The sequence below is a fragment of the Salvelinus alpinus genome, chromosome 3, assembly GCF_045679555.1.
Source record: "Salvelinus alpinus chromosome 3, SLU_Salpinus.1, whole genome shotgun sequence".
NCBI lineage: Eukaryota > Metazoa > Chordata > Actinopteri > Salmoniformes > Salmonidae > Salvelinus > Salvelinus alpinus.
Genome location: NC_092088.1, coordinates 76,557,080 through 76,584,307, shown reverse-complemented (window position 1 = coordinate 76,584,307; position 27,228 = coordinate 76,557,080). Strand labels below are relative to the sequence as shown.

Here is a 27,228-nt window from a genome sequence, read left to right as displayed (position 1 = left end):
CCAATGTTTGTGTTGCTTCACAGTCCCCGCTGTTCCATAAGGTGTTTTTTTAATCTGTTTTTGAAATCTAATTTTACTGCTTGCGTCAGTTACTTGATGTGGAATAGAGTTCCATGTAGTCATGGCTCTACGTAGTACTGTGTGCCTCCCATGGTCTCTTCTGGACTTGGGAACTGTGAAGAGACCTCTTGTGGCATGTCTTGTGGGGTATGCGTGGGTGTCCGTGTGCCAGTAGTTTAGACAGACAGCTCGGTGCATTCAACATGTCAACCTCTCATAAATAAAAGTAGTGATAAAGTCAATCTCTCCTCCACTTTCAGCCGTTTACAGGGGTGGATCCCAAAATAAATGTGTAAAGTGATAAAAACGAATTAGGTTAATTGCGCAAGATATTTTATAGATAAAACAATAAGTAGCATATTTTTTTTAAATGTGTGCATGCTTTTCTCCTCCAAAAATACATCTGATTCAAAGGGGGTGTGGCAGATATCAAACCTCTTCCTCTGTAGAATACATTTGCGCTTCCTCGCCATAAAACACTTTATATCAGAGTTCTGCCTGTTATCACACGTGTACTGTACATGTATCTACCCTCTCATTGGCTAGTCGCACCTGATCTTGATCTTGTCTCCTCCCGACTGCCTTCCATTTTTTAAACATTTATTTTCATTGTTTGAGCGGCCAATGGAGTACCTGGTCAAACTAATGGATAATCTGTGGTGACAGCCAGTACCTCTAGGTCAAGTATTCCCAAACTAGGGTATGGCAATTCCCGCGAGAGAGTAACAGGAGTTTTTTTTAGCAAGAATTAAGACGACTTTCGAGTAGTGAGACATGTATAAAACCAACAGATACCATTACTAAGAAGGGTCTAGAAGTGTCTTATATGGTGAGATACCGAGTGTCTAGGACAGGTAAGCCCCATGCTATTGTGGAGGACTTAATTCTTCCTGCTGCCGCGGATATGGCTGGGACAATGCTGAGGGAGAAGGCCCAAACAACTAAAAAGACAATGCCTTCATCAAACAACACTGTTTCATGACACATCAGTGTCATGGCAGGAGATGTTTTGAAACAATTACTGCTTGGCATACAAGCCAGTGAATTCTATGCGTTACAGCTGGATGATTCAACAGACGTGGCGGGCCTGGCACAGCTCCTGGTATATGTCCGTTACGTTTATGAGGGGGGGGGGGGGGTCAATTAAGAAAGACATCCTCTTCTGCAAACCACTGAAACCAGGACAACAGGAGAGGATATTTTTAAAGTACTGGACAGCTTTGTGACATCAAATGGACTTTGGTGGTCAAGATGTGTTGGTATCTGTACTGATGGCGCAAAAGCCATGACAGGGAGACATTGTGGAGTGGTAACGTGTGGCATGACGTTGCTCTCTTTGGGGATAGTGAGTACCATCCCCCTCTCTCTGCACCATCCCCCTCTCTCTCACCCCCTACCAACAGGCTATGTTAGGCAGGTCATAAATTCCTTGAGGAGTTCTCTCCTCATGGCCAGAGTATAAGAGAGAGTGAGTTTTCATAGAGCGAACAAAGGAACTTCTTCCACATCACAGAACTTGAGAACTGAACAATATTCATGTTCTGGAGAATGTATAAACGGCCGGTGAAGTAGCCAGCTACGAACTGGTCCGTTTTGTACAATTTTGTGAAACTCATGAGAGACAATTCAGCCACATTACCATAACTCTGTTTATACAAGAGTCTCAGTTGTGAGGCTTGCATCTAATTGTTGTATAAAATGAATGAGTAAAGATTAAACTATTTGTGAAATGATGTAATGTGATTTTAAACTGTTTAATGAAGGAAACTCCAATTCCCTTTGGAGTTTAACTAAATCATTGGCCCGCCCTATGAGCACAGACATTGATCTGGCATCATGGGACAGCCCCTTTCTACTGTTACGAATATAACCCCCACCGGGAGGAATTCCCTTTAGACCAGCTTACCTCGATAACCGAGAGGGCCAAGGTTTGAGTAGATTGCTGAATTCTTAACCATACCACGTGGTTAAACTCTGAGACTATCGATACCGACAGAATAAGAGAAAATCTTTGATACTAATTACTAGTCTGCAGCTAGGAATTCTATACCATTGAATGCGAAGGCCGACAACCGCTGAAACATCTATTCTATAAGGACATTTCTGAATGGGACTCTGAAGTACCCATTCTATCCACGAAAGACAGGCTGATGAACTTCCAACAGAAAGAAGGACTTTTCCAACAGAGATCACGACACACTGAGCGTAAATATATATATTGATTGCAATAATTCCCGAATGAGTGAGCGTTCATGTGCAAAGGATTAGCATTTCAAGTGTTATAATTATCAACTTTATAGTGACTTTTATCTTTCGTGCACTTCTCAGTCCATTTGTCTACCAAGCTGCTATGCAGGTTTAGCCCACTAGGGCACATCACCTATCATTTCCTTGTAACCATATCTACTTTGTTTGTGTGTGCATTTCTGTGATTATTTAGTTAGTTAATAAATAAATGATTGAGACAATTGATGTATGGATGATTCATAGTGAAGACTGGGTTTGTAAAGATAACCAACAATTTACGACGTTTGGAATGAGACTAACGTGAGGTAAAGAATAATTCATTAATTAAAAGACTAATTGATCAGATATTAAAATATCTGAAAAGTTGTATTAGGAAAATTATAACTTTGTAATCTGAATATTTTACTTGGTGCCCCGACTTCCTAGTTAATTACATTTACATGATTAGAATAATCACGTATTAATAATTTTTGAGAATTGATTTGATAAACTAACAGTCTTCAGTTTAATGATGCCAAAGACACAACACGTGAGTGCTAGCAGTTGCTCCCGATGCCACTTGGCTACACTGCAGTGTCCACCGAGAGGCTTTTGCTGCCAAGGGAATGCCTGACAGCTTGAAAAACATTTTGGACACTACGGTGAAAATGGTTTACTTTGTAAAAGCAAGGCCCCTGAACTCTCATGTATTTTCTGCATTTTGCAATGATATGGGCAGCGACCATGTAATGCTTTTATAACATACAGAAGTGCACTGGTTATCAAAGGGCAAAGTATTGACACATTTTTTTAAATTGAGAGACGAGCTTAATGTTGTCTTTACTGACCATAATTTTCACTTGTCTGACCGCTTGCATGATGATGAATTTCTCACACAACTGGCCTATCTGGGTGATGTTTTTTCTCACCTGAATGATCTGAATCTAGGATTACAGGGAGTCTCCGCCACTATATTCAATGTGCGGGACAAAATTGAGGCTATGATTAAGAAGTTGGAGCTCTTCTCTGTCTGCATTAACAAGGACAACACACAGGTCTTTCCATCATTGTATGAATTGTTTGTGTGCAAATGAACTCAAGCTTACGGACAATGTCAAATGTGATATAGCGAAGCACCTGAGTAAGTTGGGTGCGCAATTACCCAGGGACTTTCCCGAAACGGACAACACAAACAACTGGATTCGTTATCCCTCTCATGCCCTGTCTCCAGTCCACTTACCGATATCTGAACAAGAGAGCCTCATCGAAATTGCAACAAGCAGTTCTGTGAAAATGGAATTTAATCAGAAGCCACTGCCAGATTTCTGGATCGGGCTGTACTCAGAGTATCCTGCCTTGGCAAATTGTGCTGTTAAGACACTGATGCCCTTTGCAACCATGTAACCTATGTGAGAGTGGATTCTCAGCCCTCACTAGAATGAAAACTAAATACAGGCACAGACTGTGTGTGGAAAATGATTTAAGACAGACTCTCCAATACAACCCAACATTGCAGAGTTATGTGCATCCTTTCAAGCACACCCTTCTCATTAATCTGTGGTGAGTTATTCACAATATTTGATTAACAAATAAGGTTTTATATGTAAGATAGCTAAATAAAGAGCAAAAATATTGATTATTATTATTTGTGCCCTGGTCCTATAAGAGTTATTTTTCACTTCCCACGAGCCGGGTTGTGACAAAAACTCACTCATTATTTTGTTTAATAAATGTATTGTATAGTATGTGTGTGTGTCAGGCTTACAATGATGGCAAAAAACAAAATTTGAGAGTGCGCTGACCCTGGTGATAGAGGGGGTAGGCAGCTGGAGGTTGAATGTTTGAAGGGTTACGGGACTATAAAATGTTTGCTAACCACTGCTCAAGGTAATACCATATAGGACTGTTCTCTACTGCGTTACTGGCAGGTCTCATTTATCACCATCGTGGGATCCAATCCTCTAAAAAAGGGGTTCACAAACTTTTTCATTCAGGGCCCCCGTTCCAGCATTGGGGAACATCCCGCATGCGCGTGCACACACACCATGTCTATTTCTATGAGCACTGTTCATGACACACACTGTTCACACCCCCCTTGTTGGTGGTGAGAATTTTAAAACTAGTCTAAAATTTATTTCCTGCAATCCTACACATTTTGTCATGGGGTGCTAAGAAAGTTTTGCAGTTTTGAAGCACATTTTCTTGCAATTCTATATATTTTTCCTTGTCTAATGTGTATTCATGGGATGTTTGAGTGACAAAAAATGACAACAATATCTATGGGCTAAAAAAACAAAATAAAAAAAATCACTAGCTGACATGGGCTAGTTGATCTGGACATTTCTGACAAATTATAAATTGCTCTCTAAGGTGCAATGACTAACATGACAAAAGGAATGATGATTATGCGCTACCCAATTTCTAAATTGCACCTTGTGCATTCTACTATTACAGCTTTCAAGGGTAAGTTAAAACCTATTTGGGCTAGGGGGCAGTATTTTCACGTTCGGATGAAAAGCGTGCCCAAAGTAAACTCCCTGTTACTAAGGTCCAGAATTTAGGATATGCATATATATGGTAGTATTGGATAGAAAACACCCTAACGTTTCTAAAACTGTTAAAATAATGTCTGTGAGTATAACAGAACTGATTTGACAGGCAAAACCCCGAGCACAATCCATCCAGGGAATATTTTCTTTTAGGTCATTGTGTTTTCCAATGTTTTTCTATGGGAAACCTGATTTATTAGGGCCCAGATTGCAGTACCTATGGCTTCCAGTAGATTTCAACAGTCTTTAGAAATTGTTCGATGTTTTTCTTTTGAGAAATTAAGAAGTAGTCCTATTCTTTCCATGTGTCACTCAGATAGACTCAAGTCTTTTGGTGCGCGTGAACAGGAGCGCGCTCCTCGTATTTTTCTTCGGTTTCATACTCGAGTCATGAGTCCCTTGGTCGTGCTAAAAGCTGCCAGTTGAGTTTCTCAAACTAGACACTCTAATGTACTTGTCCTCTTGCTCAGTTGTGCACCGGGGCCTCCCACTCCTCTTTCTATTCTGGTTAGGGCCAGTTTGCACTGTTCTGTGTTGGGAGTAGTACACAGCGTTGTACGAGATCTTCAGTCTCTTGGCAATTTCTGTCATTGAATAGCCTTCATTTCTCAGAACAAGAATAGACTAACCAGTTTCAGAAGAAAGTCTTTGTTTCTGATCATTTTGAACCTGTAATCGAACCCACAAATGCTGTTGCTGCAGATACTCAACTAGTCAAAAGAAGGACAGTTATATTGTTTCTTTAATCAGCGTAACAGTTTTCAGATGTGCTAACATAATTCCAAAAGGGTTTTCTAATGATCAATTAGCCTTTAAAAATGATAAACTTGGATTAGCTAACACAACATGCCATTGGAACATAGGAGTGATGATTGCTGATAATGGGCCTCTGTACCATATGTAGATATTCTATTAAAAATCTGCCGTTTCCAACTACAATAGTCATTTACAACATTAACAATGTCTACACTGTATTTCTGATCAATTTGATGTTATTTTAATGGACAAAAAATTTGCTTTTCTTTCAAAAACAAGGACATTTCTAAGTGACCCCAAACTTTTGAATGGTAGTGTAGATCACCCCCTTGTGGACACATTGTAGATTAGCCTCCTATCTTTAGGAGGAGTATTGAAACAGGGTCTAACATTCTTCAACAAGTCCCTCTATCACTCTCCTTCTTACCTGTGGTTTGTGGTTTGTTGTTGCGTCCTTTCTTACGGCGACAGGCTATAACACTGATGAAGGCAAGGATTGCCAAGACGATCCAAGCACACATACACATTATGATGAAGAGCAAGTTAATGGAAGCTATAAGAAGAAAAATAGAGAACTGTTTTGACCATAGTTCAAGGAATGGAAAACACTTCACATACTGTAATATTACAGTATTACATGATGCAGTTAGACAAGCTTGAATAATGGTCAGAAGTTCTGCAAGCAGAATTGATCACAAGCTTCCTGAAACTCCTCTGTAACCATACCATCCCAGCACAAATCAATTCCCCACAGGAGACAAATGCAGTATGGGGTGTGGATCCTGCTGTTAAATTGCTCTCCTCCAGAACTCCTTAGCTGCATTCCTCAACCCTGGCCACTGTCCCACTGACGTCTTTTCAATTATCTGAACACACTATCACTCAGTTCAGCTGAAGATTACAGGAAGAACCATGAAATCTAAAGAAGTAAATTCTCATCAAAATCCCTTGTGCCACCAGAACTGCTGAGGGACACTGTACTAATAGATGGATAATTTGTACTATATAAAACAGTCTATACTGTATTCATAGTGAGAGGACAAAGTGTGTACTGTACTGTAGCTTCTGCCTAGCGTGACTAACGTGGACCAAGTCTCCACAGACCACATGATAACACCTGACTTACGATCTCTCCTCACAAAGATGCTGTAGGTCTGCAGTTTGCTGATGTCGTTGCGGGCGCTGATTTACATTTACATTTAAGTCATTTAGCAGACGCTCTTATCCAGAGCGACTTACAAATTGGACATGTCTGATACACAGTTCTGTAGGAACCTCCAACAGACCCACATGGGAGGACTAGAAAGAGAGAGAGAGAGAGAGAGAGAGAGAGAGAGAGAGAGAGAGAGAGAGAGAGAGAGAGAGAGAGAGAGAGAGATGATGAGAATAAATACAGGACACCCACATTGGAAGACTGGGAAACAGAGAGAGGGAGAGAGAGAATAAATGATCTGATTCTTTGATGTGTTATACATGTTAAGTATGTTGTGTCTGTTAATTGTGTGGCCTACTGAGAAATTGTACCCACCTTCCATCCACATGAACAGCCAGACTGTTGTTTCTGGAAACCTGGAAACTCAAAGGGCTCTACTCAATATTTCTGATGGCGTCTGGAAAATAGCAGAGATATGCAATACACCTACATTGAGGTTGTGGTGTCACTTACTGTATGGTGAACCGAATGTGATATTTAAAAACTCTACTATTTCAAACCAGATAATTATGAACAACAATGATGTGTATTCTGTCTACCTACCCAAAACTGTAACGTCCATGCTGTATACCCCAGATAGTGGAGTAGAGATTTTGTTCACTTGGGTCACTACTCTCAGCTGCAGAGTGTAGTTTCCAGAGGATGAGTAGTTATAGTGCACAGACGGCTCCGATCCCTTCAGCACCTCTCTTACAAAACCAAAACATTGATTGATTGATTGGGAAAAATTATTCACTGAGGACAACTCAGGGATAACAGGTTAAAGCAATTCCACTTGTTTCTAACGTGGTCCCTGATGGAATACATTCAACACTGACAAGACAACAGAAAACAACAGTAATCCTTACAGTAAAAAACAGCATCACACAACATCGAAAAAATAAATGCAAATTAAACAGCCACATAATATTTAAATATATAGCCTTAAGTACTAAAAGTAATTCTACAAAACATACATTCGAAGATAAACAGGCGAAGCCCACATAGTCTTACCCATTGCTAAAGTCCCAGGTATAGGTGAATCTGGCGTGCGTAAAGTGTTCCTTGGATCGAACAGTTCGAACTTTGTCTTAGTTGTAACATCCGTGGCCAGCTCCCTGTCCTGCACGTAAGTTAAATTTCCTTCCCTTTGAATGAATCTGAATGAATCCCCGCAATATTTTCTGAATAATGAAAGAAAAAAACATATGAGTTTACTATGCATTTGGTTAAAAGTGTATTGTATTGAACCATTGTAGTGCGTAAAATTAAATCTACCCAGATAGATGAAACCGTCTGTCGCGAGCCCCCAAAACACTTTGAGGTGCAAATAAAACCACCCTCGGTCAGCTATTTTGGGAACCCTGCTATAGTAGATGCTTTGTCAGCCGGTGCCAGCAAGTTTCCCAGATACATGTAAAAGCTTGAAATGATGTCCATGTGTTTTAACCATGTACCTCGGATTACAAAGAGCTGTTGTGTTGTAAATTGCAAGTCACTGTCCATGGTGGAGGTAGTAGCACAATAGAGTTTTCCTCACTGAGTTTATGGCCCACATAAAAAATGCTGCTAGACACTTCTTAGGAATTGTCAACACAATTTTTTTACTCAAATAATGAACAAAAATATAAACGCAACATGCAACAATTTCTAAGATTTTACTGAGTCACAGTTCATATCAGGACATCAGTCAATTGAAATAAATGTATTAAGCCCTAATCTATGGATTTCACATGACTGTGAATACAGATTGTTGGTCACAAAAGTATGTGGACACCTGCTCGTCAAACATCTTATTCCAAAATCTTGTGCATAAAAATAGAGCTGGTCCCCCGTTTACTGCTATAACAGCCTCCACTCTTCTGGAAAGGCTTTCAACTAGATTTTGGAACATTGCTGAAGGGACTTGCTTCGGAGTTCCAATTCATCCCAAAGGTGTTCGATGGAGTTGAGGTCAGGGCTTTGTGAAGGGAAGTCAAGTTCTTCCACACCGATCTCGACAAACCATTTCTGCATGGACCTCGCTTTGCGCATGGGGACATTGTCATGCTGAAACAGGAAAGGGCCTTCCCCAAACTGTTGCCACAAAGTTGGAAGCACATAATCGTCTAGAATGTCATTGTACACTGCAGTGTTAACATTTCCCTTCACTGGAACTAAGGGGCCTAGCCTGAACCATGAAAAACAGCCCCACACCATTTTTCTTCCTCCACCAAACTTTAAAGTTGGCACAATGCATTGGAGCAGGTAGCGTTCTCCTGGCATCCGCTAAACCGAGATTCGTAATTTGGACTGCCAGATGGTGAAGCGTGATTCCTTCCTCCAGAGAACACATTTCCACTGCTCCAGAGTCCATTGGCGGCGAGCTTTACACCACTCCAGCTGACACTTGGCATTGCGCATGGTGATTTAGGCTTGTTTGCGGTTGCTCGGCCATGGAAACTCGGCCCGACTAACAGTTATTTTGCTGACGTTACTTCCAGAGGCTGTTTGGAACTCGGTAGTGAGTGTTGCAACCAAGGACAAATGATTTTTACGAGCTACGCATTTCAGCACTCAGCAGTCCTGTTCTGTGAGCATGTGTGGCCTACCACTTCGCGATTGAGCCGTTGTTGCTCCTAGACGTTTCCACTTCACAATAACAGCACTTACAGTTGAGCAGGGCAGCTCTAGCATGGCAGAAATTTGACAAACTGACTTGTTGGAAAGATGGCATCCTATGACTGTGCCATGTTGAAAGTCACTGAGCTCTTCAGTAAGGCCATTCTAATGCCAATGTATGTCTATGGAGATTGCATGACTGTGTGATCGATTATATACACCTGTCAGCAACGGGTGTGGCTAAAATAGCCAAATCCACTCATTTGAAAGGGTGTCCATATACTTTTGTATATATAGACTATACCTTTTATTGTCCCCAGGACAAGGTGCACCTGTGTAATGATCATGCTGTTTAATCAGCTTCTTGATATGCCACACCTTTCAGGTGGATGAATTATCTTGGCAAAGGAGAAACGTTCACTAACAGGGATGTAAACAAATTTGTGCACAAACTTTGGGAGAGATATGTTTTTTGTGCATATGGAACACTTCTGAAAGCTTTTATTTCAGCTCATGAAACATGGGACCAACACTTTACATGTTGCATTTATATGTATTTTTTTACCACATTTTTTCTCCCCAATTTCGTGATATCCAATTGCTAGTTATGATCTTGTCTCATTGCTGGAACTCCCCAACGGGCTCGGGAGAAGCGAAGGTTGAGAGATGCGTCCTCCGAAACACCAATGTGTCGGAGGAAACACTGTTCGACTGAGGACCTTTTGCAATCGCCTGGCCTGACACAAGGAGTCGCTAGAACATGAAGAGCCAAGGAATGCGGCCAAACGCTGCCCTAACCTGGACAGCGCTGGGCCAATTGCTCGCTGCCCTATGGGGTTCCCGGTCATGGCCGGTTGTGACACAACCTCATGATGCTGTGCCTTAGACCACTACACCACTCGGGATGCCCCATGTTGCGTTTATATTTTTGTTCTTAATATATATTGTTTGTTTTTTTGTTTTCAGGAGTTTAGAAATTCTCCTTCGACCCCATTTTCATGTCAGGTTGTGATCCCTAGTTTGAGAACCGCCAGCATAAGGAGAAGACATTCGTAATTGTATGAGTATACAAAGACTATGCTGTCATAGTTTACCTGTCAGAATTGTTTACACGCTCAACTGAGACTTGCTTTCTATGTAGTGTAGTGTACCTAGTGGGGTGAGGATCAGAAAACCAGTCCGTATCTGGTGTAACCACCATTTGCCTAGTTAAACAAAGGTAAAATAAATAAAATGAGGCAAGTAAGTTAAGAACAAATTCTTATTTTCAATGACGGCCTAGGAACAGTGGGTTAACTGCCTTGTAACAGGGGCAGAACGACATATTTTCACCTTGTCAGCTCAGGGATTCAATCTTGCAATCGATTACTAGTCCAACGCTCTAACCATTAGGCTACCCGTCGCCTCATGTGGCGCGACACATGTTCTTCTCATAGAGTTGATCAGGCTGTTGATTGTGGCTTGTGGAATGTTGTCCTACTCCTCTTCAATGGCTGTGTGAAGTTGCTGGATATTGGCAGGAACTGGAACACACTGTCGTACCCTTCGATCCAGAGCATCCCAAACCTGCTCAATGGGTGACATGTCTGGTGAGTATGCAGGGCATGGAAGAACTGGGACATGTTCAGCTTCCAGGAATTGTGTACAGATCCTTGCGACATTGGGCCGTGCATTATCATGCTGAAACATGATGTCAGGTAGGTATGAAGAGATTCGGGAGACAGGCGCAGGAATGCGTAATAGGGGTCTTTATTATACCCAAAATTACGGCATGCCGTGTAAAGGCATGGGGACCAAGACCAAACAAACACGTAACAAAAACACAGGGTTGAAACGCAAAACAGAGGAGTGAGGAGTACCTCAATAACACACGCACACGATGATTAACACACGGGACAAGACCCGTAATCATCTGCGCAATCCACAAGGGCACGAATGCACAAAACACATAGCACAGGTACTTACAGGCACCAACGGACACAGTAACAATAATGGACAGCACCATGGTGAACAAATATATACAAATACAATCAGTGGAAATAGGGGCCAGGTGTGCACAATGAAAGTTCCAGAGGGATCCGTGACACATGAAGTGATGGTGGCGGATGAACTGCACGACAATGGGCCTCAGGATCTCATCATAGTATCTGTGTGCATTCAAATTGCCATGATAAAATGCAATGGTGTTTGTTGTCTATAGTTCATGCCTGCCCATACCATAACCCCACCGCCACCATGGGGCACTCTGTTCACAACTTTGACATCAACAAAATGCTCCCGTGAGGAGCCCACTGAACACGCAGATGAGCTTCCCTGAGACGGTTTCTGACAATTTTTGCAGTAAACTCCATAATAATGCCCATGATTTTGGAATGAGATGTTATATTATTTTCATATCAGATCGCGACCCCTAGTTTGAGAACCGCCAGCATAAGGAGAAGACATTCGTAATTGTATTTGTATACAAAAACTACGCTGTCATATTTTGCCTGTCAGAATTGTTGACAAGTTCAGTTGAGACTTGCTTTCTATGTTAGTTACTCATGCAAATCAAATATCGTGTTGTCACTGATTTCTTCCATATTCTCACACGCAGCGCACATAAATTTTCTGTGAGATCGGCACAGGCTCGTGTCTGCTCTGTCTCATCGCAACCCTGTCTCTCCCGGCGGGGACCATGGCCTTCGTGCCAACCTCCAGCCCGACGGTGGTGGACCAGTCCACGCTCATGAAAAATTACCTGCAGTTCGTGGCAGGCCTCAGGGACAACAACAACAACTACAAGTGAATGAGAAACTATTATAATTGACAAATGCCTTATTCTGAGCGTCAGCATGAGTCTGAAAATTCTCCTGTGCTGATAAATATAATTATTTGCTTTATTTGAATTATACTCCACCTGCTATTGGATGAGTTGTAGACATAGTTATTCAGTAATCAATGGAAAATGTGGTTTAGGTGTCATATCTTCAACAAGGGTGTAGTGATGAGAGCGATATGCTTTAGTCCAGAATAAAGTACAGTGTGTTTGTGAGAGTGAGTGACTGAGTGAGTGACTGAGTGAGTGACTGAGTGAGTGCGAGTGTGTCTAATAAGTGTACCTCTGGGCGCTGAAAGTAAAATTGATCAGATCTGAGCATCCCTGTCTGCTAAGAGAGTTTATACCATAGAAATAGAATTACTAGAGTGAACTTTGAGGTGAGTTTAAACCATAGAAATATAATTACAAGAGCGAGTATCCCCATTATATGTCTGGGTTTATACTACAACTGCACGTCTCAACACCGTTCAGGTATCCCATCTCTCTGTAATTACAACTGGCCTAATGTTAGTGTTGACATCTTCTTCTTCTCTTTCAGAATGTGACATCATCACTACAGTACTCCACCTTCCTGGAACACATCATCACTCGCTTCCTTACCTTCCTCCAAGACAGAGAGGTGCAGTTTCTGCAGGAGAAACCAACACAGGTAGGAGGAAATGTTATAATTTCAATAGTTTATTTGAATAGGCACAGATGCAATTTAAACATGCACACATTGAATACACAAGAGTCCGAGCCACCTTGTATTACTTTAAAACAGCAACTGAGGAAGCTGGTGCTGGAGATCATCCACCGGATCCCGACTGATGAACACCTAAGTAATTATCTGTCTCTAACCTGAACTCAGAGTTTTCTTTGCATCGCACATTGTTTGTTTTCAGATTGCGGGCGAAGAGAACATTCTGATATGCTTGCGTATCATCATTGAACTGCACAAGCAGTTCCGTCCACAGATCTCTCAAGAGGTGAGAACTCTCTGTGTGGGAGCTGGGAAATGTTTGGGTCTCTGAATCATGTTCTCATGCCTCTATTTTGCCACCTTTCCCATCCTGCTTTCTAACACATTCCCACTCCCCTCGCTCTCGTTTGCCCCTCCTGTCTCTTTTCTCTCTCTTTCTGATCTCTCTCTCTCCTCCTCCAGGCTCGGTACTTTGAGAACCCCCAGGTGATAGCTGAGAACATAGTGCCTTCTCCTGAGATGGTGAGCATGATCACCTCAGTGTTGATGAAGACCACACTGGGAGGACAGTGAAACACTCACGGTGAGTAGACCTGTCCTGGATACTTCTATCATCTTTCTGGAACTCCTCTTATTACCACTTGGTGGTGTAGAAGCACCGTGGCACTGGCGAAGCATCTCAGACCACGGCTAGTTTTCCAGGTAGAAAAGACATGGACACACCGGTAGCGTTTGCCAGCCGAGAGTACTTAGAACCTCTGTTCAGCGTGCCAGCCGTAATTTGCAAAATTATTATACATGTAGAATCGCGTGAAAATATTGTCAGTCAGACACCCACCGGTGTGTGGTCCCTAAGGCAGAGAGTTGATGTGATTCATCATTGAATCATGGATGTTGTAGAATCATGTCTAGTCCATACAGTATATTTCTATCTGAATGTTCCGAACGGTTGGACCCTTCCTGAATTTAGGCTGGCATTGCCCTTGTCTTTTCCTGATCATCTGTCTATGTCTGTCTGTTCCTCCAGCACACCATCATCCCCCGGGGTCCCTGTCCATCAAGGTGCTGACTGAGCTGCCCATCATAGTGGTGCTCATGTACCAGATGAACAAACTGAACATCCATAACGTGGTGTGTGAGATTGTCCCCCTCATCATGAACACTATGATGCTGCAGGTTTCTCCTCTGGCCAGGTAAGACACCTGTGTGTGTTAATTCCCTCCTGCAGACAATCGTACTCACTCTTTTTGCTAAACAACCACAAAGAATATGAAATGGTATTGAAGAATAAATCATTTTGACTTGTATAGTAAAATAGTTTGCTTCGTCTATAAAGAGTTATTCTAAACCCTAACGTAACTTTCAGGCAACGCAAGCTGTATAACAGAGAGCTGCATGCTGACTTTACCCCTGCTCGGATCAAGACCCTGTTCTTCCTGGCCTTCATCATCTGCATCTACAAGGTACATATATCCATGTTGTGCTTTTTATGTCTGGGTTCAATTCCTCATTCAGTTTTCTGTCTTGTATTGCATTTACCTGGCACACAGAATAATTAATAATTCCATGTAAATTAAATCATATTTTCTTAACTGTATTGCAATGCGTGTGTCTCTCTGTGTCTCTGTCTCTCTCTCTCTCTCTCTCTCTCTCTCTCTGTGTTTCTGACCAGGACCTGATAGGGAAATACTCTCAGCAGATGGTGAAGGGCATGCAGCAGCTGCTGACCAGCTGTCCCTCTGAGACGGCCCACCTCCACAAGGAGCTGCTCATCGCTGCCAAACACATCCTCACCAAAGACCTGCGCAGCCGTACGTATTGACACTAACCGAAGGACACACTGACGGACGCAAACACACACACAGGCATTCACATACGGATGCAGACTCACACTCAGGTGAATTCTGACACTAGATTTTTATTCTGTGTTGCAGAGTTCATCCCTTGCATGGACTTACTGGCTACACGGCCCGGGAGACACTGAGGTTAGACCACCTAACAGGTAGCCCTAAACCCCCTCCCCTCTTCCCTCCTATACCTCCTCACCTTAACCCTCTCCTCCCTCCTACACCTCCTCTCCTCCACCTCCCTGTGCTGCCAACCTGCCCCTCCTCTCCTCCTCCTCCTCCTCCCCATGCTGCCGACCTGCCCCTCTCATCAAAACAGCAGCCTTCATCTTTCATTAGTCTCCATGTGAAACAAGCCACAGCTATCAGACTTGGCATCTCTATTGGTGGCAGCCATATTAGTGTCTTTCAGGTGCATGAACATTCATATGCTCTCTCCCTTGCGCTCTCTCCCTTGCTCTCTCTCCCTTGCTCTCTCTCCCTTGCTCTCTCTCCCTTGCTCTCTCTCCCTTGCACTCTCTCCCTTGCTCTCTCTCCCTTGCTCTCTCTCCCTTGCACTCTCTCGTTTTCTCTGTCTGTCTCTGTTCGTCCCGCCTCCAGGTACAATTTGTGTGCACTGTGGTTGGTTGCAGTCAAATTTCTTTACATGTGTTTTACATAGCCAGCCACGCAGTCGTGGTGCAGGTAGGCTATTAAGTGTTTACTGTGCTTAGATTGACAACTGAACAGCAAGTGTTGACTAGTTTATAAAAGCTGTCAAACTGACTGAATAAAGTTGATTTCCAAATCACTTTGCTATTCATAAATCAACGTGGTTATATGTCCATGGTAGCATTATATGTCCATGGTAGCATCCCGAAGTTGCCTCTTCACTGTTGATGTTGAGATTGGTGTTTTGTGGGTACTATTTAAAGAAGCTGTCAGTTGAGGACTTGTGAGGTGTCTGTTTCTCTTGCACTTCTTGAAGATGGTGGCGAGCTGGTAGCGAGTGATGGTGTGGAACTTCAGCACCAACACCTCGAGGAAGAAAATGTAGAGATTGAAGATTTATTGAAGTCAATGTTAAGAGCTAGTAACATAAGCATTGTTAAGAGCTAGTAACATAAGCATTGTTAAGAGCTAGTATTCGACTTGGCCAGGTTGATAAACACGGCTGAACAGTATTGTCTCTTATCGATGGCGGTTATGATATCGTTTAGGACCTTGAGCGTGGCTGAGGTGCACCCATGACCAGCTCTGAAACCAGATTGCATAGCGGAGAAGGTACGGTGGGATTCGAAATGGTCGGTAATCTGTTTATTAACTTGGCTTTCGAAGACCTTAGAAAGGCAGGGTAGGATGATATAGGTCTGTAGTAGTTTGGGTCAAGAGTGTCTCCCCCTTTGAAGATGGGGATGACCGTGGCAGCTTTCCAATCTTTGGGAATCTCAGACGATATAAAAGAGAGGTTGAACAGGCAAGTAATAGGGGTTGCAACAATTTCGGCAAATCATTTTGGAAAGAGAGGGTCCAGATTGTCTAGCCCAGCTGATTTGTAGTGGTCCCGATTTTGCAGCTCTTTCAGAACATCAGCTATCTGGATTTGGGTGAAGGGGAAATGGGGGTGGCTTGGGCGAGTTGCTGTGGGGGGTGCAGGGCAGAGGTTGAGGGCATCGAGCTTAGATTGTAGGATGGCTGGGGTGTTAAGCATGTCCTAGTTTAGGTCGCCTAGCAGCACGAGCTCTGAAGATAGGTGGGGGGCAATCAATTCACATATGGTGTCCAGGGCACAGCTGGGGGCAGAGGGTGGTCTATAGCAAGCGGCAACGGTGAGAGACTTGTTTCTGGAAAGGTAGATTTTTAAAAGTAGAAGCTTGAATTGTTTTGGTACAGACCTGGATAGTAAGACAGAACTCTGCAGGCTATTTCTGTAGTAGATTGCAACTCCGCCCCCTTTGGAAGTTCTATCTTGTTGGAATATTTTATAGTTAGGTATGGAAATTTCTGGGTTTTTGGTGGTCTTCCTAAGCCAGGATTCAGACACGAAAAAGGACATCCGGGTTGGCAGAGTGTGCTAAAGCAGTGAATAAAACAAACTTAGTGAGGAGGCTTCTAATGTTAACATGCATGAAACCAAGGCTTTTACGGTTACAGAAGTCAACAAATGAGAGCACCTGGGGAATAGGAGTGGAGCTAGGCACTGCAGGGCCTGGATTAACCTCTACATCACCAGAGGAACAGAGGAGGAGTAGGATAAGGGTACGGCTAAAGGCTATAAGAACTATAAAAGGCTATAAGAGGTAGTAACATGAGCATTGTTAAGAGCTAGTAACATGCTATAACATCTGCCAAACTGTGTAAGCGACCAATAAACTTTGATTTGATTAAATCCAGTAATTAAAACAGAATCCCACAATATAAAAATGTATTGACCTTAGCTAGGTATGAACTAAATGTATTGAAAATGTATTATTTTCCCAAGTTTATTATAAGACATTAACGGAATGCGTCACTGATTTGTATTTGCAGTAACTTTCTGAAGGGCCGACCTGAATGCCCATGTCTGTGTGTGCGGCGCCTGAACCAACTGGGAAAAATGCAAACCTGGAAACTATTATGACCCCTCTATGGAAAGGTCATACTCTCACGAACATGTACAGTGCCTTCAGAAAGTATTCATACCCCTTGACTTATTCCACATGTTGTTGTGTTACAGCCTGAATACAGAATGGATTACATATCTTTTTTTATAACCCATCTACACACTACCCCATAATGACAACGTGAAAACAGGTTTTGGAAAATGTTTGCAAATGTATTGAAAATGAAATACAGAAATATCTAATTTACATAAGTATTCACACCCCTGAGTCAATACATGTTAGAGTCACCTTTGGCAGTGATTACAGCTGTGAGTCTTTCTGGGTAAGTCTCTAAGAGCTGTGCACACCTGGATAGTACAATATTAGCACATTATTTTTTAAATTCTTTAAGTTCTGTCAAGTTGGTTGATGATCGTTGAACAAGCAGGCAGCCTTTATTCCTTTAGAACCCTGGAGCTTTCAGAATCATTTTGCAGCCTCCACCTTACCTATTCAGTAAAAAGTGACTTATATTCACTCAACTGGAATCTAAAAGAGCAAATCAATCACAGTTTCTAGGCTGATGGTGGAGTATAATAAATGAAAAAGGGCTCTTAAAAGCTCAGGCACCTTCATGCACTGATTGTAAGACACTCCTGATAAGAGCATTTAGTGTCTGCTAAATGACTGAGATGTTAGGTAAAATGTAAAGATGTTTCATTTGATAGTTGTGAACTCCTATAACCTTTAACCTGTCCCTTCCCCTCTTTATCCCCCATCCCTCCAGACCTCTGGTCTACATGGGTGCTAGTGATATGACCTTTTTCCTTCTCCCCCCTCCAGATAATGTCATGTAAAATGTAACCTTCTGTTTGATAGGGGTGAGCTCTCCTCCTCACTCCCTTATTGACCTAAACTTTCCCCTTCTCTCCCCCAACAGACCCCTGGCCTACAGCACGCTGGCAGACCACGTGTGTCAGAACCTGCCCCTCACAGACCTGTGTCTAGCTGTTTGCCAAGAACATAGATGACGAGTCTCTCCCCAGTAGCATCCAGACCATGTCCTGAAAACTGCTGTTTAACCTGGTCGATTGCATCTGCTCCAAGAGTGAACAGGAGAACGACAACGGACGGGACATACTGATAAGGAGACTGTGACTGAATAAGTAATGACAGATGGGAAGGGACATCATAATGGGCAATGTTGGGCAATGTTGTGCCCAATCACAAATCGACCTTTGGCCTCTCTACTACCTCTAGGTTCCCCATGTAAGAAGATTCTGTTCCTTTCATGATTATCAAGATATTGACTTCAATAAATCTTCAATCTCTACATTTTCTTCCTCGAGGTGTTGGTGCTGAAGTTCCACACCATCACTCGCTACCAGCTCGCCACCATGTTCAAGAAGTGCAAGCCCCAGTCAGAGATGGGTGTGGTCGAACCCCAGGGCGCGCCTACCGGGGTCCCTGCCCTCCCAGCCACCCCTCTCCTGTGTCTGACGGTGCCTGTGAGGCGATGACACAGGCACCGTCAGACACAGCCTCACAGGCACCGTCAGACACAGGCACCGTCAGACACAGGCACCATCAGACACAGGCACCATCAGACACAGCCTCACAGGCACCGTCAGACACAGCCTCACAGGCACTGTCAGACACAGGCACCGTCAGACACAGGCACCGTCAGACACAGGAACCATCAGACACAGGCACCATCAGACACAGCCTCACAGGCACCGTCAGACACAGCCTCACAGGCACCATCAGACACAGCCTCACAGGCACCGTCAGACACAGGCACCGTCAGACACAGGCACCGTCAGACACAGGCACCGTCAGACACAGGCACCGTCAGACACAGGCACCGTCAGACACAGCCTCACAGGCACCATCAGACACAGGCACCGTCAGACACAGCCTCACAGGCACCATCAGACACAGGCACCGTCAGACACAGCCTCACAGGCACCATCAGACACAGGCACCATCAGACACAGCCTCACAGGCACCATCAGACACAGGCACCATCAGACACAGCCTCACAGGCACCATCAGACACAGGCAGCGTCAGACACAGCCTCACAGGCACCATCAGACACAGGCAGCGTCAGACACAGGCACCGTCAGACACAGGCACCGTCAGACACAGGCACCGTCAGACACAGGCAGCGTCAGACACAGGCACCGTCAGACACAGGCAGCGTCAGACACAGGCACCGTCAGACACAGGCACCGTCAGACACAGGCACCGTCAGACACAGCCTCACAGGCACTGTCAGACGCAGGCACCGTCAGACACAGGCACCGTCAGACACAGCCTCACAGGCACTGTCAGACGCAGGCACCGTCAGACACAGGCACCGTCAGACACAGCCTCACAGGCATCGTCAGACACAGGCATCATCAGACACAGGCACCGTCAGACACAGGCACCGTCAGACACAGGCATCATCAGACACAGGCACCGTCAGACACAGGCACCGTCAGACACAGGCACCGTCAGACACAGCCTCACAGGCACCGCCAGACACAGGCACCGTCAGACACAGGCACCGTCAGACACAGGCATCGTCAGACAGCCTCACAGGCACCATCAGACACAAGGCCTGCATGGCGTATTTCACCAGCTTAATGTAGATTTGAGTCTCCGTGGTCTGAAGCTGCATGTTAGGAATGAACTGGACCTCTGCAACGTTGTGACGGAGGTCCAGGGACCCAGCATCAAGGCTGAGTTCACTGACTGCAAGGCCTCTATACAACTATCCATGGAGAAGTTATGCCACTGGTCAGCCATTACGTCTCTGAATGGGGGATTGGTATGGTAGCCAATTTGGATCATAATAGTTGTTGATAAGGCATCCGACTTTGGTGTGTTGGGCATTACGTCTCAATAGAAGGATATTGTACTATGTTCTCAAAGAGACCACTTAAAAACAACTCTCAATTATTTCCACATATCCACCCCTTTCTCCTGGTCTTTCTCCTGGTCTAGCACAACAGCAGTGTCACGCCCTGGCCTTAGTTATCTTTGTTTTCTTTATTATTTTAGTTAGGTCAGGGTGTGACATGGGGGATGTTTGTGTGTTTTTGTCTAGTCTAGGGTGTGTGTATTGTCTAGGGGGTTTTGTAGAGTTCATGGGGTTGTGTTCAGTGTAGGTGTTTATGTAAGTCTATGGTTGCCTGGATTGGTTCTCAATCAGAGACAGCTGTCTATCGTTGTCTCTGATTGGGAGCCATATTTAAGGCAGCCATAGGCATTAGGTAGGTTGTGGGTAATTGTCTATGTTTGACGTTAGTAGCGTGTGTCTGCACTTTCGTTTGTTAGCTTCACGTTTGTTGTTTTGTTTAGTTTGTATTAGTTTCGTGTTCGTTTCATCTTCTCAAATAAAAGAAGATGTATCTATATCACGCTGCACCTTGGTCCTCTCTGTCACCTAAAGACGATCGTGACAAGCAGTCTATGTGGGCTAAACTGTGGATAATTTTTCATTGCTTTGGCACAAAATGCATTCAATGACTACATCTTTCAAATTTCATGAATTAATTTCTCGCTATGACACAACCACCACCAAAACGCTATGTACCTACAGGCCAATTTGCACATGTTTACATACTCTTTTCAAAACTGTTTAACACACAATTGAATAAGACAGCAATTTGCTACATTTCTACAGTAATACCGTATTGAAATATATTCCACATCTAAAAAATAAAATACTATCAAAACAATTAGACCAACCACAGCTGATTCCCATGGTAGCTGAACACCTACCCAGGTGTCCGTCTTTCAATTTCATTACCATCTATACAAAAGGGGACATCTTAGGAATAATGTTGTAGTGTAATGTAAACATGGACCCAGCCAGAGATAGAGAAGTGGCTGACAGAGGAAGAAGAGTGGCTGGAAGAGGGAGAGGAGTACGTATCCGTGGTGGAAGAAGACTGAGAGGAAGATCAAGAGCTGTAGTCTCAGACGAGATTAGGGATACTATAATTGATCATGTAATAAATCATGATCTATCAATGAGAGAGGCTGGTCTGAGAGTGCAGCCAAATCTGCAACAGTCAACAGTGACATTTATTCGGAGAAATTTCCGGCAAAACAACAGGTAAGATGTGCATTCTGCAAGGGCATCTGACTGAACTGCACATTACAGAAGTAAATTGAGCAAAGCCTCCAAACCTACTTGTGTGTGATTGTTTTTGTATTTCTGCTTAGGACCCAACGGTTATCTCCCACAGGCGGGAGAGGTAGGATTTTCACTGCTGTGCAGGAAACTGCAATCGTTGATATGGTCATCAGAAACAATGGCATAAAACTCACAGAGATTTGGGACAGAGTGTTGGCAGGCAATATCACATTTGGAAATATTCACAATGTAAGCATAACAACTGAAACAACATCAAGTCAGGATGAAGCAGTTGTACACTGTCCCCTTTGAGAGGAACTCTGACCGAGTCAAGCAACTCAGGAACCAATATGTCCAGGTAAGATGACTATAAAATACAGAACTGGTTTGGAACAGAATCAAACAGGGCAGAGGCACACAACGGCATGTTTTCAGGTATAATGTAAACTACCATAATAGCCTAACTCTTATGTTGTCTTATGGATTTATTTTAGAGAGTCATGGAGATTCATCTTTGTGGATGAGGCTGGTTTCAACTTGGCCAAAACACGGCGGCAAGGAAGGAATGTGATTAGGAAAAGACCCACAGTGGATGTCCCGGGCCAGAGGGGTGCATCACAATGTGTGCAGCAATATCCTCTGATGGATTGCTGTTACACAAACCGCTAATTGGGCCATACAACACCGAGCGTCTCATTTCATTCCTGGATGACCTCTATTGAAGGGTTGTAGCAGGTGAGGAAAGGGTTGCAGTGAGGCGAAATCGGCTAACGTTTGTAATTATATGGGACAATGTGGCAGTTCACCACTCCCGTGCAGTCACAGAGTGGTTTGCGGCCCATCCTAGGATGGTGTCACTTTTCCTCCTGGAAGTGGAAGGTTTATGACCACCATCCACATGATCAAATGTCCCTCCTGGACGCAATGAATGCTGGATGCCTGGACATATCTGCAGAAAATTGCCAGGGATGGACCAGGCATGCCAAAAGGTTCTTTCCTCGGTGTATTGCCCAAGATGACATAAGATGTGATGTGGATGAGAACCTGTCACCAAATGCAGAAGACAGGGTTGACTAGCATTGCTACTGTATCTGTATCGGTAGATGATGTATATACAAATTCTTTTATTTTGGAATCACTCAATGCCAAAAAACATATTGAAGCATATTGTATCATGTCTGATTCATTCCTGTAACCTATACTGCAGTGAATTCTAAACAGTAGAGAGGTGTCATTCTGGTTTTGTAAAGAAATTTGATAAAAGAAAACGTGTAATGCTGCCTGCTGTTAGTTTTTTAGGTCATTGTTTTATGAGTGACAAAGTGTGCTTATTGGGTGACAACCTTTGCTAGCGTTATGGAAAAATGTGTTGATTTGAGACATGTATGAAGTGTTTTGGTAGTTTTGGTGCATTTTGGATGGGAAATTAACTGCTGTGCCAAGCTGAAAGTTGGTTAGGAGAACTGTGTGAAGAGTTTCAAAAAAGTGACCTAAGTATTGAGAAATGGGTCCTAGCGATTGTAAAAAACTGTAATTTCATTTATCCACCCCTTTCTCCTGGTCTTTTGATTCCTCTTATCCACCTCTTTCTCCTGGTCTATTAATTCCACATATCCACCTCTTTCACCTGGTCTATTAATTCCACATATCCACCCCTTTCTCCTGGTCTATTAATTCCACATATCCACCTCTTTCTCCTGGTCTATTAATTCCACATATCCACCTCTTTCACCTGGTCTATTAATTCCACATATCCACCCCTTTCTCCTGGTCTATTAATTCCACATATCCACCTCTTTCTCCTGGTCTATTAATTCCACATATCCACCTCTTTCTCCTGGTCTATTAATTCCACATATCCACCTCTTTCTCCTGGTCTATTAATTCCACATATCCACCTCTTTCTCCTGGTCTATTAATTCCACATATCCACCTCTTTCTCCTGGTCTATTAATTCCACATATCCACAGCTTTCTCCTGGTCTATTAATTCCACATATCCACAGCTTTCTCCTGGTCTGTTAATTCCACATATCCACCCTGTAACGGTCGTCATATGAAGAAGGTGTGGACCAAAGCGCAGCGTGGGAAGTGTTCATGATTATTTATTTTAAAAAACGGAACACTGAGACAAAATAACAAAATGTAACAACACGAAACAGTTCTGTCTGGTGCAGACACAAAAACAGAAAACAACTACCCACAAAAACCATGTGGGAAAAAGCTACCTAAGTTTGGTTCTCAATCAGAGACAACGATAGACAGCTGCCTCTGATTGAGAACCACACCCGCCAAACAACAAAGAAATACAAAACATAGAAAATTAACATAGAATGCCCACCCAAATCACACCCTGACCAAACCAAAATAGAGACATAAAAAGCTCTCTACGGTCAGGGCTTGACACCCCCCTTTCTCCTGGTCTATTAATTCCACATATCCACCCCTTTCTCCTGGTCTATTTCAATGTGATCACAAAGCAGAGAAAGCTAGAGAACAGGAAGTGGAGAGAATAAGGGTGATGGTTCTTCTGAGGGATAATGAATCCTTGTCAGAGTTGAGCATCTCTCTGTGAGAGGAGAGGAGACAGTCTTCCATCATCAGGTCTTACGAGCTCCTCGTCTCCTCTCCAGGCCAGAATAATCAATCTACAGAACCGTGGATGACGACCACATGATTTACTCTCTAATGACTCTATTTCTGTCTGCTACCAGTGAAAACACATTTCTATAATTGAGTTGGTGCTCCAAAGATGGATGCCACAGATAGCTCTCTGTATCTCTCTCTCTAAGTTTATCCTGACATTTGTTTGGATGGTTGCGCTAAATCTTTTTCTCTCTCCTTTGATCTATCTCCCCCTCTATCCCTTTCTTTTCCTGCTCTGTCTTCTCCCTCTCTCTCTATCCGCCGGCCCCTTCACTCCCTCCTCTATTTCTCCCTCCCCTTCCTCCTCCTTTTGAAGTGAGACACTCAGTCTATTTAAAGCCTCTTTGAGCCTCTCTTTATTCAAAATGATTTCTATGGTATTTATGTCTTTATATCTAGCTGTTGAGATGGGATGAGTGCATGTCAGCCAGTAGCAGCATAGCCTTTATGTGCTGACAGGGCTAGGCTAGTGGAATTCAATTATGCAGTCTCCTCCTCCTCTCCTCCTTTCTACCTCCTCTCCCACCAGACAGACCAGCCCTCTCTCTCCCTCTCTCCTCTCTGGTGTTAATTAGTTAATTTTCTCCCTCTTTAAGTCTCTGGCCGCGTCGCCTTGTCAGCTCATAATCTGCCAGTTGAAATGACCTCTGCTCTCCCTGGGCCCGGCACTGTGTGCAGAGGTTCTCTCTTCATGACAGGTTACTCAGAGCGCCGGTCTCAAAGTTAATCACACTGCCTGAGTGCAGCAGGTTAGTTATTCTACACAGGGTACAGGGTTTCAGACTGCAACCATTTTGTCACATATTGCCACCCTTGTCTGTGCGAGCAAAACATTTTTATTGGTCGCACTGGTGCGAGCTGCACATTCTACTTGGCCACCTCAATCAAATGTCAAATTGTTTTTGCTGATAAAACCATGAATTTGTTAAACAGTAAAGTGCATTTGTCACGCCCTGGCCATAGAGAGGCTTTTAATTCTCTATTTTGGTTAGGCCAGGGTGTGACTAGGGTGGGCATTCTAGTTTCTTTATTTCTATGTTTTCTATTTCTTTGTTTTTGGCAGAGTGTGGTTCCCAATCAGAGGCAGCTATCGTTGTCTCTGATTGGGAATCATACTTAGGCAGTTCCTTTTCCCTCTTTCATTTGTGGGTTCTTATTTTTGCATTGGTTGTTATTTTGCCCTGCAGAACGTCACGTTCGTATTTTGTTTTGTTGTTGTCGGTGTTCAGTAAATAAATAAATAGAATGAACACGTACCACCCTGCGCTTTGGTCCACTTCTTCCCATGACAATCGTGACAGCATTATCCTCATGATCCCTGTAATAAAGGTGTCTGCTCCGTCGCTGTGCCTGCCTGTTTCACTGGGGCTGATTGCTGTAATGAGATAACCTCTCACACTCTCTCTATACAATCATGTGTGCTTCTCGTGATTGTATAACATTTCAAAATGCTATGCAATTATTTTTAAATGATCATTATTGAGCTCAAAGGTAATGTTGTGTTTTTATGAGTTATATTCTCTATTTCTATTATTTTAATGATTTTTATTTGAAGTTCAGTTTCAGTTAGTTTTCAGATCCACTTGGCTAGTTTTTATTTAGGTTTTATATCATATATTTTAGTATTATTTAGTTTTTGTGTTCGAGACAGGAGACATTTAGTTTTGGGGGGGATGTCACTTCTTGCCACTGTGGGGCAGCAATGCATAAGGGGATGGGTCAGGTCATAGGTTAGGTTTAAAGGTAGACTCAGCGAGATGATGTAGATGCATAAAGTAAACGGTAGTAGTGGGTCCATTTCCGCAACAACCAGGAGTGTTGGAGCGCAAGGCTAAACTTCTCTGCTGTTGTGTTCCCATAGTGTGCATGTTGTAGCAGCATGAAGCGTACCTGTGCACATGCCAAGATTCTCTGTGTGACTGTGTGAGAGCAAAGTCTTGCATCGTGCTCATCTCAATGGCCGCGTCCTAGCTGACCATTTTTGTCAAGTCCGTGACCACTGCTGTTCAACACCTTTCAAAGTGTTTTCTGGGGATAGAAAATGTCAGACTTCATGTGAACTGCATGAACTTTACAAAAATCATGTTTATTTATTTATTTCACCTTTATTTAACCAGGTAGGCTAGTTGAGAACAAGTTCTCATTTACAACTGCGACCTGGCCAAGATAAAGCACAGCAGTTCGACATATACAACAACACAGAGTTACATATGGAACAAACAAACATACAATCAATAATACAGTAGAAAAAAAAAATCTGTATACAGTGAGTGCAAATGAGGTAAGATAATGGAGGTAAGGCAATAAATAGGCCAAGGTGGCGAAGTAATTACAATATAGCAATTAGACACTGATATGGTAGATGTGCAGAAGATAAATGTGCAAGTAGAGATACTGTGGTGCAAAGGAGCAAGATAAATAAATAAATACAGTATGGGGATGAGGTAGTTGGATGGGCTGTTTACAGATGGGCTATGTACAGGTGCAGTGATCTGTGAGCTGCTCTGACAGCTGGTGCTTAATGCTAGTGAGGGAGATATGGGTCTCCAGCTTCAGTGATTTTTGCAGTTCGTTCCAGTCATTGGCAGCAGAGAACTGGAAGAAAACGTGGCCAAAGAAGGAATTGGCTTTGGGGGTGACCAATGAGATATGCCTGCTGGAGCGCTTGCTACGGGTGGGTGATGCTATGGTGACCAGTGAGCTGAGATAAGGTGGGGCTTTACCTAGCAGAGACTTGTAGATGACCTGGAGCCAGTGGGTTTGGCGACGAGTATGAAGCGATGGTGATCAAAGGTAACAAAGTTTTGACAGCAGTTGACTGCAAGTTGCTCTTCACGGACTTCATCCTGGAGCCATCGCCTGCATTGTGGGCTCTATTGTCAAACAATCATAAGGGTGTTTCTGTTTGACCTACATGAACATGACCATAAACATGACTGAAACAGGAACCAATTTGCTGCGATTTATGGGTTATGACTAGATGGGGTGCTGCTAATGTCTAAAGTGATTTTTCATAGCAAGTTATGAAATTCTCAAATTCTCCTAATCTGCTATGTAAATTCACCTAACCTGCTCCGTAAATTCACGCAGCAGGTTAGGTGAATTTACATAGCAGATTAGGAGAATTAGGTTAAGGTTAGGAAAATGGTTAGGGTTAG

General features: G+C 43.3%; 1 pseudogene; it reads left to right on the top strand.

The window, feature by feature from the left end:
- Nucleotides 1–12,061: 12,061 nt before the first annotated feature.
- LOC139569847 (transformation/transcription domain-associated protein-like) overlaps nt 12,062–27,228 on the top strand; it is a 166,868-nt pseudogene continuing 151,701 nt past the window's right edge.